Source organism: Helianthus annuus, chromosome 16, assembly GCF_002127325.2.
Source record: "Helianthus annuus cultivar XRQ/B chromosome 16, HanXRQr2.0-SUNRISE, whole genome shotgun sequence".
In the NCBI taxonomy this organism is placed as follows: domain Eukaryota; kingdom Viridiplantae; phylum Streptophyta; class Magnoliopsida; order Asterales; family Asteraceae; genus Helianthus; species Helianthus annuus.
The window spans coordinates 182,099,174-182,115,361 of NC_035448.2; positions in this window are offsets into that span (position 1 = coordinate 182,099,174).

The following is a 16,188-nucleotide window of genomic DNA, read 5'->3' on the forward strand; positions in this document are numbered from 1 at the left end:
CATTGCTATTTTGATACCCGGCCAAGAGTAAGGTGCTGTTTGTTTTTTCTGCGGAAAAATGTTTGCAGTCTGCGGACCACATCTGCAGGCATCTGTAGGGGAAGAGGTGGACCAAAGGTCTGCAGTCTGCAGACTGCAAGGAGAAGAGGGTTTGTTTTTTTATTCTATAAAAAGATCTTCTCACTTCTCAACACACACTTTACATACACAAACCTCTGTTCTCTCTCTCTCTGCATCACCACCGCCACAACCATCTACAACCACCCACCCCCGTCGCAACCACCCACCCCCGTCGCAACCATCCACCCCCGTCACACTCTCCTCCCTCGATCTCTCTCTCTGCCTTCATCACCACCACTAAGCACCACCGCAAACCCACCACCACCACCGTCACCACTACACCGATCTCTCTCTCTCTCTCTCTTATTTCTCTCTCTCTCTATATGGTAGCAGAGATCGAGAGGGGTGTGTAGCAAAGATCGATTTGGGGGTTTTGTTCGATTTGGGGTTTTGTTCGATGATGATCAGATGATGGTCTCCAATGATGATGATGGTCTCCTGCCGCTCCCTCTCTCTCTAGTCTCTACGATATCTCTCTCTCACCGATCTCTGTCTCTCTTCTTTCTCTCTCTCTACGGTCTTTCCCTCTCTCTCTATGGTCTCTCTCTCTCTCTCCGATGATGGTGGTGGTGATGTATCAGGTGGCGGTGGTGGCGGAGATGTGGTGGTGGAGGTGGTGACGGGGATGTGGGGGTGGAGGTGTGGAAGAAGAGGTGTGTAGCAGGAAGAGGGTAGAAGAGGTCTTGAAGACCTTTGAAGACACTAGGCCACATCTGTTTGAGGCAGAGGTCTTAAAGACCTTTTTTTTAAAAAGCACTTCAAGAAAACAAACGATCTGCAAAATAAAAAATATGTGTGCGTCTGCGCGGTGCAGACAAAAAACATCAGGAAGACCTTTTAGTAAAAAACAAACAGCACCTAAGTATAGTAAAGCATGGGCTTTGGGACTCCACCTTTCTAAGGCCTAAAAATTTACCGTGAGTGGAATGAAAATTTAGGTTAAGAGGGAATCGAGGCAATAGATGCAATGGAATGAAAAGTTAAGAGGGAACCGAGGAAATAGAAAGCTTATGTAATCTTGGCGACCAATTGTCGCCGTTTATATGAAAGTCAATGTTTCAGTGGAACTGATAATCTGTTTGTATGGAAGGCTTTCAACAACAACAACCCTACCCAGTAAATCTCACAAATAGCAAAGTTACTTATAGAGTCTGGGGGGTGGGATGTAGACATACCTTGCCTCTATCCCTAGTGATAGAGAGGCGGCTTACAGAGAGACCCGCGGCTCCAAAACGAACAGCATACCAACACACCAAGTTAAAAGAATATAGAAAAAAGAAGTTATCAATACCAAGAAAGTGATCAGAGTGACACAATATAATGTAAATCATGTATAATAGCATACAACATCATTTGGGCATAAACACAAGAATTCAAAGAATATGGAAGGCTTTCAATGTTTGCTTATTTTGTCATCGTCTGTAGAGCTTGTGATATGTTGGATCAGTTCTGTTTAAACATAATGGAAAACATGAATAACATACCTGTTACAGCAGACAGGCCGGTAGAGAATCCAGTCAGAGATGCAGCCATTGAGTTCGACATGATTGTCAGGATGATCTGGTTCCTCCTTAGGGTGTAAGGTAATGATGGTTGTCAGGATGATCTGGTTCCTCCTTAGGGTGTAAGGTAATGATGGTTATGAAACCGAAAGTAGGGTTGATTTCGGTTATGGGGAGAGAGACGAAAATTGATGTTATGAGGGTTTGTGATTGTGTAATTTGTGTAACCCTTAAACTCTCTAATAATCCCCTTATTTATACACCCAAGAGGAAACCTAATTAGTTAATAAGGGTAATATGGTTCATCAACAATTACCAACTAATTATTAATAGGTTATTAATATATTTTGATCTAATATAATATAAATGATTATAAAGGCTACAAGATTAAATATTACATTAATAATATATTTAATCTCACATGATAATCATCGAACAAAACATTATGTTTGTTATTTTGCTTTGTTAGATAATTACATAGATAAATTGTGATCATTTTTTTAATGTTTCTGGAGTATGTTTTCAACCATATTCGGTGATTTTAATAAGATATGCATCGTTGATGTCAGTTTTATTGGTGTTCTTGAGCATCTATTTGAGTTTGACTTTTTACCAATTGAACCATTCCTTTATTTTCATTCCATGGATCCAAACGACATTCATTTATTTTATCTTTGAATGGAATGAAAATTTACACCTTTTTTTTATTTTATTCAACACACAGAAAATGCAAGGTGTTATATGCAATGCTTCCTATACTATCGATCATAGTTACGTTATCTATCAACTCGTAGACACATTAGTTTAAGTTTTGAAGTTGCGTATTACTTTTGTATTTGCACCAAAATAACTATTGTATGTTGGTTTATTCAGATGAGCAAAAAGAAAACTAGTCAAGAAGGGCCCCAAACTCGCTTTATGCCTCTAAAATTTGAGTCCACCTCGCTTATTTATTAGATATTATACTATTGTTATCAACTTTTACAAATGATTTTAGTATTAGTACCTGTGGCGTACTAATGATAAAACCGTTTGTATAATTAATTTTATGGTTAGCACCACTAATGATGAAATCTTTTGTAAAAGTTGATACCATCTGGGTAATTTTCAATATATATGTATGGAAATGGCAAGATGAATAAACCACGGGTACCAACCATATAACTAATTCTATCTATAATGAGATTTTGTAATAACTTGATAAACCGAACCGATTTATATATAACAAAAGTTATTATATGTACAATGAGATTATGTTTTATGGGTAAAAGTTCTTGTACAAATAATCTTAACATACTAAACATACAAATTGAAGGAAAACTAAAAAAGACAAGGTGACATTTTTGTAATTATCAATAACTATCAAAATTACTCTACAAATATACCTAAAAAAACCTAACCACTCCCCCCACCCCCAAAAAAAACCTAAACCCCCCCCCCCCAAAAAAAAAAAAAAACCTAAAAAAAACCTACCCCCCACCCCCCAAAAACCTAAAAAAAAAACTAACCCCCCCCCCCACCCCCACCCCCAAAAACCTAAAAAAACCTACCCCCCCCCCCCCACCCAAGCTAAAATGCTAAAAACTAACCCCCCCCCCCCCCCAAAAAAAAAAAAAAACCTAAAAAAAATCTAAAAAAAACACACAAATTATTTTATTTTATTTTTTTAACATTTTTTATTAAAAAATCGCTACTTTTAGTAGCAGCCAAAAAAAAAATTTTTTTTTTTTGCTAACGAAATGTAGCGATTTTTTAATAAAAAATGTTAAAAAAAATTTGTGTTTTTTTAGGTATTTTTTGTTGTAACTTTGATAGTTGGTGGTAATTACAAAAATACCACCTTGTCTTTTTGTGTTTTCCTTCAATTTGTATGTTTAGTATGTTAAGATTATTTGTATTTGATCTTTTGCCTATGTTTTATAGAATATATTTTTCTTGAACGTTTACTGTTAAATTTGTTTCGAGTTCTAAGCTCTAAAATTAAAGTGCTTTGATAAAAAAATATATATATATATTTTTCCAACGATACTATTAGTAACTTACGAATATTACAGATTAACTCATTAACATGTGTATCAGCCTTAAACAAACGTGTTGAACGAGAATCACCAGTCTTACCCTACTAGTTTTATTGACAAAAATATTGAGAACTAATAACACAATTTTTTTTTTTTTTTTGAACAGCAACTAATAACACAAATGAGATCGATTAAATTTCACAAGCAATGTTAAATTAAGAAGCTAATTAATCATAAATGTCACGTGTCAAGTAAATTTATAATGAGACAATGTAAGGGTAGTTCGAAAAATTGACTAATTTTTAAAATTGAAGACTAGTCACGCTTGTATCACTAACTTAAACAAATAAAAAGCTCGTCAACATAATCTAATTGTACATTATCACAAACTTCACTCTCTTTTGTTAAATTAATCAAAGTGAGTCATGAATGAGCTTAAACAAGCACAAACCAAAACTCCTATCCCAACTTTTTGGTTATGGAATGGACCACTTAACCACCAGGTTTGAAGACACATGCAATATTTATATAAGTATATCCTTAGTAAAGGCTTGAATTGTTAGTAAGGTATGATATTATTATTATTTTCTGTATATTTCCTATATTTCATTTACAATGGTCGGTAATAGTAAACCAACCTTATTGGTGAAAAAAGGCGGCATATTTTTTTTATTGGTCAATAAAGACAGCAATCGATCAGTAAATGCCATGTGGCATCATTATTATTATTATTTTTTTTTTGGCTGTTTAGGTTTTAATGTCAATATATATCTATTTGAAAGCAAAACACATAATAAAAATATGTATGGTGGAGTGGTTCCCGCATGCTTTGTGTAATTAGGTAACCGGGTTCGAAACTTGGGAAGTGGAAAGTTTAACTAATTTTCCCATAAATTTATATTTATTATTATCCCTCAACTTTACCCACTATTTTTTCTTAACTCAGTTTGCACGCTACTCCTCGATTTTAATAAAGTTATTTTATAGTTCCTAAAGTTTATAAATAATTTTTCTTTGACAATGGTGTTTTTATCTACGTCCCCATGTTATTTTATTATGATCGTGTTATGAGTAGTATATACAAGTAACTGAAACAAAAGTGTGCATGTTATCAAACCGGAAAATATTCGTATTAACGGCCCCGCAACGCGGGCCGGGCATAACCCTAGTTGAATTACAAATGTAAGAATACACTCTATATATATAGGCACTCAACAACTCAAACTAACTCTAGTGCCACATCATCTAACTAACTCAAACTAACTCAACTACATATATACACTAATGCTTAGGTCTCTTGGTTATGTTTAATAGTTTCAATTCATTAAAAGTGATACCATGTCACTATCGTACGCAAAGTGGTTTTACTTTTCACACTCATTAAACATATGTAAAAGTTTCATATAAAATTTTTATAAAAGAAACAAAAATGAATGTGAAGTGTGTATATGATTGGTCAAAACAAATTCAAGAATAATCAACAGCCAATGGTCACCCACTTGCACGTCCATGGTTTGCCCACCCATCCGCCGCATCCCGCCCCAAAAACTTCCATACGAGGCACAACCGGGTTTTTTTTAACGGCCTACGAATCTTCCAAAAGAGCTATTGGCGAAATTTATCACATCGGGATACACTCGTCTTCCGAACCGGGGAAAACCCTCACATAGGGCCGAAACCTGTGAACACTCACCCGAAGGCACGTCAGTGCGGTAAAACCCGCTCAGTTGAAGGATCGAACTAGCGATCGCCGCCTACTTGCCTAGTCTCTCATCATCACCATGTGCCAAAAAAAAAAAACAAAAAAAACTAAATATTGGGGGCAGGAATTAAACCTGTATCATTTGAAACACAAGATCTCTCCCTTATCACTCTGTCACTAGCTCATTAGGCTGTGGGGTATGGGGCTTGGGTTGGAGCGTGGGTTGGCTGAAAACGCCCAGGCCACCACCCCGGAGGCTTGGGTTGGGGCGTGGCCCAAGGGGCGCGAGTTTGAAGCCGGGCGTGGGACGGGCTAGTGATCCTATGTGGCGGGCTCCTATTCGCTTTGTTGGCCATGTCCTATTCGCTTTTTTTTTAATAAACTGCCAAGCCACGCCCCAACCCAAGCTCCGCCATACCCCACGGACACGTCACTCACCGGTGGGGGGCTCGAACTCCACGTGTCAACTCATGCCCCCCAACCCAAGCCCCACCATACCCCACGGTCTTAGCTCATTACACATAATCTTAGGTTATACGTAGTGGGGCGCCATGTGGGGAGTTTTTTGGGTCATAGCGCCCCATAGCGCCCGCCACACCACGACAAACGCGCTATGAGGCAAATCTTGAATGCAGCGTTATCCTCGTAGTGGGGCTTTGGAGGGTTATTTTCAAAAAACAACCGTTGCAAATGGTCAAATGTAAAAAAATTAAATTCAATTAATATTCCATTTTCCCTATAAATATAACCTCATCTCCCATTTTTTTTATAACCCACACACCTTCAAATCCTCTTTCTCTCTACATTTTTTTTTTAAATCTACAATTTTTATACAATGCAACCCTTCAACCGTGGTTTTATTCCTCCCCGTTTGAGTGCGGACCTGAACCAAAGTAGCAATCCTACCCGCCCTGTCACACCTCCAAAAATCCACCATGCGGAGTACCACCGCTTGGAGGCGTGACATGACCAGGATCGAGCCACCAATCATACTGAACAACGTATTTAAGTAAATAAAGCCAACTACAATACGATTGGTGACCAAAGCTAGTTAACCAAGTTTTAATTTAAACAGTGGAAGCATAATCGTAAAGTCCAAACATAAGTCCATAGTTTATAAGTTAAAGTTCAAAACACAAGTTTAATAAGTTCATAAGGATTTAAATATTAAGCACGGAACATGACAGTCCGTATCCCACAACGACTCCTTCCTCGTGCAAGCTCCAAGCATTTAACGACCTGTAAGGCATGTAACAACGAGTCAACAACAAAGTTGAGTGAGTTCACGTTTAGTTGTTTAGTTTTGAGTTGTTTCTGAAAACGTGGTTTGTCTTTCGTTGGCGTAATTGCCATGGGGGTTACCCCGTAGTTGAAAGTAAGATTAACCAGTTCATTCTTTATTACCCAAACCATTTCCATGTTAGTGGGGGCTTCCCCATGTGAACTACTAGATCGTATGATATCGACTACTACGCAAGTAAGTATTAGCGGAATAAATTAAGCAATAATTTATGTGCATTATTTTGTATATTCTGTAAATATCTCTCCAGTTATAGGAGATATTGTTTCCTATTTTTCCGATTGTATCTTTGTATTTATACCCCTTTTGTGATCAATGATGATTATCAAATTATTAGAAAACTTACATGGTATCAGAGCGCCTCCGCTCTGAACCCTAACGCAGCCGCTCCTTTTTTCTTTTCTGTTCGGGTTTCGACCCTACACTTTCAGCCGCCGGCAACCCTTGTTTGTTTTCTGTCTTTCTGCAGCCATGCCTGACAAAGACACTGAAACTGAAACATCCAACACTGCCAAACCACCGGTCACTCTTCACCCGGTATACACGGTCACTGACATCCAGAAGAAAGTACGAATTCTGGATGGTATTAAGGTCACGTATTCTGCGTGGGTGAAGCTTATTAACCTTCATGCACGCGGGTACGAGGTCCTTGATCACATCACATCTGAACCACCGACTAAAGATGACCCGTCTTACGCACAATGGATGAAGATTGATGCTATTGTCCTACAGTGGATTTACAGCACGTTGTCTGAAGAATACTTACTTCGGGTTCTTGAAGAACCCTCAACCGCACTCCAAGCCTGGAACCGGGTCAAAGCAATTTTTCACAACAACAAAGGACCACGTTGTGCAGCCTTACAAACCCGGTTCGTCAACCTAAAACTCAGTTCCATGCCTTCCTTGGAAGCCTACTGTCAAGCCCTTCGGGATTTGGCAGCCCAACTTGCCGATGTTGACAGCCCCGTGAACGAGCAAGCATTAGTTTTACAACTTGTTCGTGGTTTGCCTCGTGAATATGACACCATTGCTACCATCATTAACCGGGAACTCCCGTCATGGAACGAAGCCTGTGAGATGCTCCGTGGAGACATGGAACGTCAAGCCGCGCGTGACGGACCACCTCTTGCTGCTGACTCAGAGGCACATGCTGCCGTGAACCCAAATCCTCGCCGTGACAACCACCAGCCCAGAAACCCAAATCAGAACCGGTCAGGGTCTGGCACCCGTAACCGTAACCAGCAGCGTCCATCCTGGAACCCTACCTCCTACCCTCCTATGCCGCCATCCTTCTGGCCGAACTCATACTGCCCACCCCACCACCACCATGCCCGTATCCCACCCAACCTGGTTGGGTTTCCCCCTGGAACCCCGCACAGCAGCAGCAACAACCTCCCACGTCTGATCAGTCCACTTCACAGGCTCACATCACTGATGTCAACCCACTCGAACCCACTGAACTAGCTGAAGCCTTCAACACCATGGCGGTAGGATCCGACAGCCATGGTTGGTTCATGGATACTGGTGCCTCTGATCACCTCACTCGGGACTCAGGTATGATTTCTCACTCTTGTGATAATTCTATTAAAAATGTGTTGGTTGGAAATGGACACCATTTACCAGTTGTTGGATCGGGACATACTACCCTACCCTCCACCTCAAAACCACTCCAACTTAAACACATCCTACATACCCCTAATATCATTAAGAACCTAATTTCTGTTAGAAAATTTACCCGTGATAATTGGGTATCGGTTGATTTTGATCCTTTTGGTTTTTCTGTAAAGGATTATCCGAGTGGGACGATTTTGAGTCGACACAACAGTACCAGTAATCTTTATCCACTTACCGGCGTTCAACCACCTGATGCAACCGCTTTTGTTTCCACCAGTTCTCAAGGCTCTTGGCACGACCGTCTAGGACATCCTGGTTTACATGTTCTAGATTTTTTAAATTCCAATAAGTTTATTTCATGTAATAAACAAAGTCGTTCTGTTTTTTGTGATTCCTGTCAGATTGCTAAACACAAGCGTTTACCTTTTAATTTATCTACTTCTTGCACTGTGCGTCCTTTTGATATTGTTCACTGTGATCTGTGGACTTCTCCTATACTTAGCAAACATGGTTACAAATATTATTTAATTATAATAGACGACTTTACTCACTTCACGTGGGTATTCCCATTGAAATTTAAATCCGAGACATATTCTAAATTCACTCAATTTTATAAATTCATCTCCACCCAGTTTCATCACCAAATTAAAACTTTTCAGTGTGACATGGGTGGGGAGTTTGACAACACACAATTCAAAACCTTTGCTAATAACCATGGGCTACAATTTCGTTTCTCCTGCCCACACACATCCCAACAAAATGGGACAGCCGAACGCATGATTCGTCGTCTAAACGAAATCATGCTATCCCTTCTCACACATGCCTCCTTACCACCTCACTATTGGGTGGAAGCTCTTCACACCTCTGTTTACCTCCACAATATCCTCCCATGCAAACCTATTGGTTTTCGAACCCCGACCGCCGCCCTTTACCTCAAAAATCTAGATTATGCACACCTTCGCGTGTTTGGTTGTGCTTGTTACCCTAACCAATCCGACACACGCCCTCACAAGCTTGCTCCCAGATCCTCACCTTGTGTCTTCCTCGGGTACCCCGTTGATCACCGAGGGTACCGGTGCCTTGACATGTACACTGGTAAAATCATTCTTTCCCGTCACGTTACCTTCAATGAACTTGCATTCCCTTTTTCCCAAACCTTCAAACCACAACCCACCTCATATATTTTCTTGGAGTCGGACCCGTCTCCCATTCTATTTGACCAACCTATAGCCTCAACTCAAAACCCACCTACTTCCGCACCACTCTCCAGCCCTATACCACTAGCTACACCCATTTCTACTGAACCAGACAGCCCTATACCACCTGCGGCCCCGACTCCCCAACCGATGTCACACCCCTCTCCAGCCCAACAACCCACCATTACCAACCGGTCCCAACCCACCCTCACATACTCTAGACGCCCACCACGGCCCAACACCCAAGTGTCACACCCCGATTTCCACGTGTCACCGGTGGGCCCGGTGTGGGGTACAGTGACGTAGTTGGCATCGTCATAGACAATCAACACAATATAATAATGCACAGCGGAAGCAGAATAGACACATCTCAACTCTTAAATAACTTGCAATAATAAATATCACAGTAGTTGAAACGGATCCACAGGCGGATCAAGTAAATAAGATAAAAATAGTTCAACAGATATTTGTCGTCCAAGCTTGCGAGACTATAGTGGACGCTCTTAGGAAACAACCAGCCTATTTCCGTATAGTACCTGCACTTAACCTTTTGGGAAAAATACGTCAGTTTACACTGGTAAATACAAATCGACTGACTCATTTTGAAAATGATTGAAAATTTATTTAAATGCACAAGGCATAAATATTTTTATTAACTTGGGATAATTATATAATATAAACTTGTGAACGAATTACATGCACTTATATCTCTGGTGGCCCGGGATCTACTGTCCGGGCTAGAGATTTAATTGACACACCACATTAAAGAGTTATACACGACGGGTGTACGCCTACACCCCGTGCTCTGGTCGTGGCCATCTCGTAAGATAATGCCAAGGATATCCGGGACATGGTCAACAACCCCCCAAAGCCTTTAAGTAAGACAAAACTGTTTAAACGAAGTCGCACAAGCTATTCAAGACTGAACACCTATAAGGAGCAGGACTTGTGCGCCCGATCAAGCGGTATTTTAAATACCGTACCCCAAGCCCGTATAGGGAAAATAAGTCAAAATGTATTTACCTGAGCAAGTATAAGTCACAAACGATAAGTGGTGGTAGCTTTTACCGGGCCTCCTAATCTGGAACAAAGGTTTATAATTAACCTATTAGATTCCTAACGGCCTTTTATTTAAGCTTAAGCTTTGACCGGTTAGTTTTAGGAATGATACGGTTTACGCACGATTAAACGAAAGACCGGATAGAATGTGATTTAGACCCGACAAGTTTGAATACTTGTGTAATATGGGTATACTAAATACATTCTGGATTTTGAAATAAAAATGATATCGTTTGACCCGTTTCGGTCAATTTACGCAAACTAGTTACGTAAACCGAACCGAACGCGATAAGGGCGATACGGGTAGACCAATGATTCAAATGCAAGTTCCCTGATGTAATATGCTTAAAATATGATTTTATATCAGTAAGTTATGTTCTATATTGCCCGGGATAATTTTAAACTCAATTTATGCCTTAGAAGGGCATTTTGGTCATTTAAAAGATAATAAAAGGATAAGATTAGAAATCTGAGTTTCGGGTCTGGATCATACAGTAAATATACTTAATATAACATATTATATCAGTAGGGTATGACCCATATATCAAATATATCATTTAAAACCAAATTATGCACCGTAGGGGTAATTTAGTAATTTCACAAGGGCTAAAAATGCCAAAACTGGAAACCTGAGTTCAAAATATTATACTTACTGTTATTATATGAAAATATGTAATTTACATCAGTAGGTATAAGTCTTGTAGGTTTAAAACAAGTATAACGCTTTACTATGCGTTAAAACGCTAAAAATACGATTTAAGGGCGTTTTCGGGTTTTCAAATTAGATCTGAGATTTTTACATTTCCAGAATACTTAAAATAATTTATTCATCATATAAAATCAGTAGAAAAAGGTTTCGGGTCAAAAGGATGTGTAAAACTCATTTTATGGCTAAAACGGTCAAAACCGACATAAGCCGAAATGACTAGGCGACCTAGGATCCGTTCAGCCAAAAATTAATTAAAAATCATCAAAATTCCCAGAATATTATATTACTTCTGTTGGTAAAAAGTTTTGTACCAAAACGTGGCCAGAAACGGGTTCTACGCAAAAAAGGACCGTTTATGTAAATTTATAATATAGTTTTACGCTAATGGCCATAACTCACAATCTGGACCACCAACTGATCCGAAACTTTCGGTGCAAGTTTATATAATAAAAATAAAGATTTCTATCCTTTCACTTTTCCAAAAATCACGTTTTAAATCAAAAAGGGCAAAATAGTCAACTTTATGCATAAATCGGAAACAAGCATTCGAATAGGCTAAGCATAGACTCAATCAAAGAAAATTCCAGAAAGTTTAACTAAAATAAAAATAGTCAAAAATACTTTCCAATACAGATCTCGAACATGCATGTACGAATCCGAATCGATAGTCTACGAAATAATCGTTTTACAAGACTTTCGGTTCCGATTCGTGGCTATACTATAGATTGTCGAGTTGATGATGATTAAAACACATTCTTATATGTATTACAAGTTATTTATGATGATCAATCAGATTGCATGTCATCTATATCATTATTCATGTCATTTTTCACAAAAATCGCTTCTGTTGACTTTTTAGAACCATGTTTGACTCGACAATTAGCATGCATATAGTGGGTTTCAGATAGTACCCTTTAGAGGGTTTGTTTCCCACATAAATACCAATCTATAACAAGTTTCAATTCGAGAAATGACTGAAAGAAATCCGTTTAATCAAAAAGTCAAAGCTTATGAACACCCAGTTTGACTTTTACTAATAATCAAAGCAAAAACGGATTATAGAACGAATTGAAAGCTTACAAAGGTCCTATTGATGCCTAGATAGCACTTGGAAGTTGCCTTGACGATCAGAAAGCTCCTGGAAAGCTCTTGTGAATTTTTGAAGTTTGCTAGTGATCTTGGTTACTACACAAGTGCTCAAGAATTGATGAATTAATCTGATTTAAGGAGGTTTCAGCTGTTATAGGAAGCTCACAGGTGTCCAAGACATGCATGGCCATCCATTGGTGGGTTTTAGAGGTGGAAAAAGCTGTCAAGCACTCAAAATTCGGGCTAAACAGCCCCCTGTTCGCGAATTGCTGCAACTGTGCAGCCCTGCAGCTCCCAAACTTTGATTTAAAGTTGCAGCTTTGGTCCCTGTACTTTGGTTATGATGATTTGGCCATTTATCTTGACTCGTAAACCCCCGAATCTGGTTTTTAAGAACCCTTGGACATTTACCAACATGGTAATGTCCTCGTTTAACTTTGCGCTCGCCCGAAAAGCCATAAAATTCGACGTTGACGCTTTTAACCCCTCAAGTACGGTTTTGGCCATAACTTTCTCATATGATAACGAAACTTCATGAAATTTTTACCACATATTCTAGTGAGTATATTTTAGCTTTACAAAGCTTCGGGTCTGCCAAAAGATCACTCAGAGGTATAAATTCAACATGTTGACACTTTTAGCCCCTATAGTTACGGTTTTGGCCATAACTTTCTCATACGTTGACGAAACTTCATGAAATTTTAACCACACATTCTAGTGAGTATATTTTAGCTTTACGAAGCTTCGGGTCTGCCAAAAGTTCACTCAGAGGTATAAATTAAACATGTTGACACTTTTGGCCCCTATAGTTTGCAATACTTCACTTTTGTGCAATTTCCGCGTCGTATGATCCATGAACCATCCGTTTAAGGTTATAAACATTATGTAGGGTTATCATAGAGCCTATTTATCCATTGTTGACACTTTGGACCCTTACGTTCCATAGTTTTCACTGTTTGTCACTTTTAGTCCTCCTAAAGTATGTTTTCACATACCGGAACCTTATGACACGTGTCAAGACATTATTGGACGAAATTTTTCGAGGTGTTACATCCTCACCCCCTTAAAAGAAATCTCGACCCCGAGATTTATTCAAACAAATGGGGATATTTTTCTTTCATCGTGGATTCCACTTCCCACGTGTATTCGGGACCTCTACGGGCATCCCACTTGACCTTAACAATAGGCACGTGCTTCCTTCGAAGCTTCTTTACCTGTCGATCCTCAATCGACAAAGGTTTTTCAACAAACTTTAGACTCTCGTCTATGTGTATATCCGTATGCGGTATAACCAGTGAATCGTCAGCGAAACACTTCTTCAAATTACAGATATGGAACACATTATGAATAGCGCTAAGTTCTTCAGGCAATTTTAACTTATAAGCGACTGCCCCGACACGTTCGATTATCTCGAAAGGTCCTATGTATCTTGGGCTTAGCTTGCCTTTCTTTCCAAATCGCATTACACCTTTCCAAGGTGATACCTTAAGCAACACTTTTTCACCCACATCGAAGTGAAAATCCTTGCGCTTAGGATCCGCATAACTTTTCTGCCTATCCCTGGCAGCTTTCAAACGATCACGGATCTGAACGATCTTGTCTGTCGTCTCAAAGACGATATCTGGTCCAGACAACTGGACATCTCCAACTTCTGCCCAACAAATGGGCGATCTACACTTTCTACCGTATAGGGCCTCAAAAGGCGCAGCCTTTATGCTGGAATGGTAGCTATTGTTGTAGGAGAATTCAATTAGCGGTAGGTTCTTATCCCAACTACCACCTAAATCAATCGCACATGCACGAAGCATGTCTTCCAAGGTTTGAATAGTACGCTCACTCTGACCATCAGTCTGAGGATGATAAGCCGTACTAAAATTCAAACGAGTGCCCAACGACTGTTGGAAACTCTTCCAAAAATGCGACGTATACCTCGTATCTCTATCAGAAATGATAGATACAGGTATACCATGCAATGCTACAATCTTATCGACGTATAATTGAGCTAACATATCTGAGCTATACGTCTCTTTGATGGGTAGAAAATGAGCTGACTTAGTCAGTCTATCAACTATGACCCATATGGTATCATTTCCCTTTTTCGTCTTCGGCAACTTGGTGATAAAATCCATTGTCACCATTTCCCATTTCCATTTGGGAATTTCAGGCTGCTGAAGCAAACCTGACGGTTTCTGATGCTCAGCCTTGACTTGCGCACAAGTCAAACATTTGGCTACATGCTCAGCTACTGACTTCTTCAAACCAATCCACCAGTAGTTTGATTTCAAATCCTGGTACATCTTATCAGCTCCAGGATGAACGGAATATTTAGAGCTGTGGGCTTCCTGGAGGATAACATCCCGAAGTCCTCCATATACTGGAACCCATATTCGTCCGTTTAGTCGTAACATTCCATCCTTGTCGTGGGATAACTGCTCCTCAGTTACTCCCAACTTTTCTGCAGGATAGTTAGCTTCCAGCACAGCTTCCTTCTGTGCAGCTAACACCCTTTCATTCAAATTATTTCTTATTTCAATGCGCTTGGCATTGATTCTGATCGGTTTAACCCTTTCTTTTCTGCTTAAGGCGTCGGCAACCACATTTGCCTTGCCTGGATGGTATCTTATCTCACAGTCATAATCATTGAGAGTTTCCATCCATCGCCTTTGACGCATGTTCAATTCCTTCTGATTGAACAGATGCTGAAGACTCTTGTGATCCGAATAAATGATACACTTGGTTCCATACAAGTAATGTCTCCATAGCTTCAATGCAAATACGACCGCACCCAATTCCAAATCGTGGGTGGTGTAGTTCTTCTCGTGCACCTTTAGCTGGCGAGAAGCGTAGGCAATGACTTTGCCTTTCTGCATGAGTACGCAACCCATGCCCGTATGTGATGCGTCACAATACACCACAAATTCCTCTATTCCATCAGGCAATGTCAACACTGGCGCATTGCTCAGCTTCTGCTTCAGAATGTCGAAGGATTCCTGCTGCTTAGGGCCCCAATCAAACTCAATCTTCTTACGAGTCAACGAAGTTAGGGGCGCAGCAATCCTTGAGAAGTTCTCGATGAATCTTCTATAATATCCTGCCAATCCGAGGAAACTGCGAATCTCGGTAGGGGTTTTCGGCTCCTGCCAGTTCATGACTGCTTCTACTTTAGCGGGATCTACTTGGATACCACGCTCGCTTACAACATGTCCAAGGAACTGGACTTCTCGAAGCCAAAATTCACACTTTGAGAATTTGGCATAAAGCTTCTCTTGATACAGAAGTTTGAGAATACAACGAAGGTGTTTCTCATGATCAGCTTGGCTCTTCGAGTAGATAAGAATGTCATCAATAAAGACGATAACGAACTTATCTAAATAAGGTTTGCAGACGCGATTCATGAGATCCATGAACGCGGCTGGTGCGTTAGTGAGTCCAAACGGCATCACTAGGAACTCGTAATGTCCATAACGAGTCCTAAACGCGGTCTTGTGTACGTCTTCATCCTTGACCTTCAACTGATGATATCCTGACCTTAGGTCAATCTTGGAGAAATAGCTTGCTCCTTGCAACTGATCGAACAGATCGTCGATCCTGGGTAACGGATACCGATTCTTGATAGTGACCTTGTTAAGCTCACGATAATCGATGCACAGACGCATCGAACCATCCTTCTTTTTAACGAACAAGATTGGCGCTCCCCAAGGAGACGAGCTAGGTCTAATAAAACCTTTGGCTAAAAGCTCATCCAACTGTGTCCTCAATTCCTTCATCTCCGTTGGTGCCAATCTGTATGGTGCTCTTGCTACAGGTGCTGCTCCTGGTATGATGTCTATCCGAAACTCTACTTGCCTATCCGGTGGCAAACCGGGTAGTTCTTCAGGA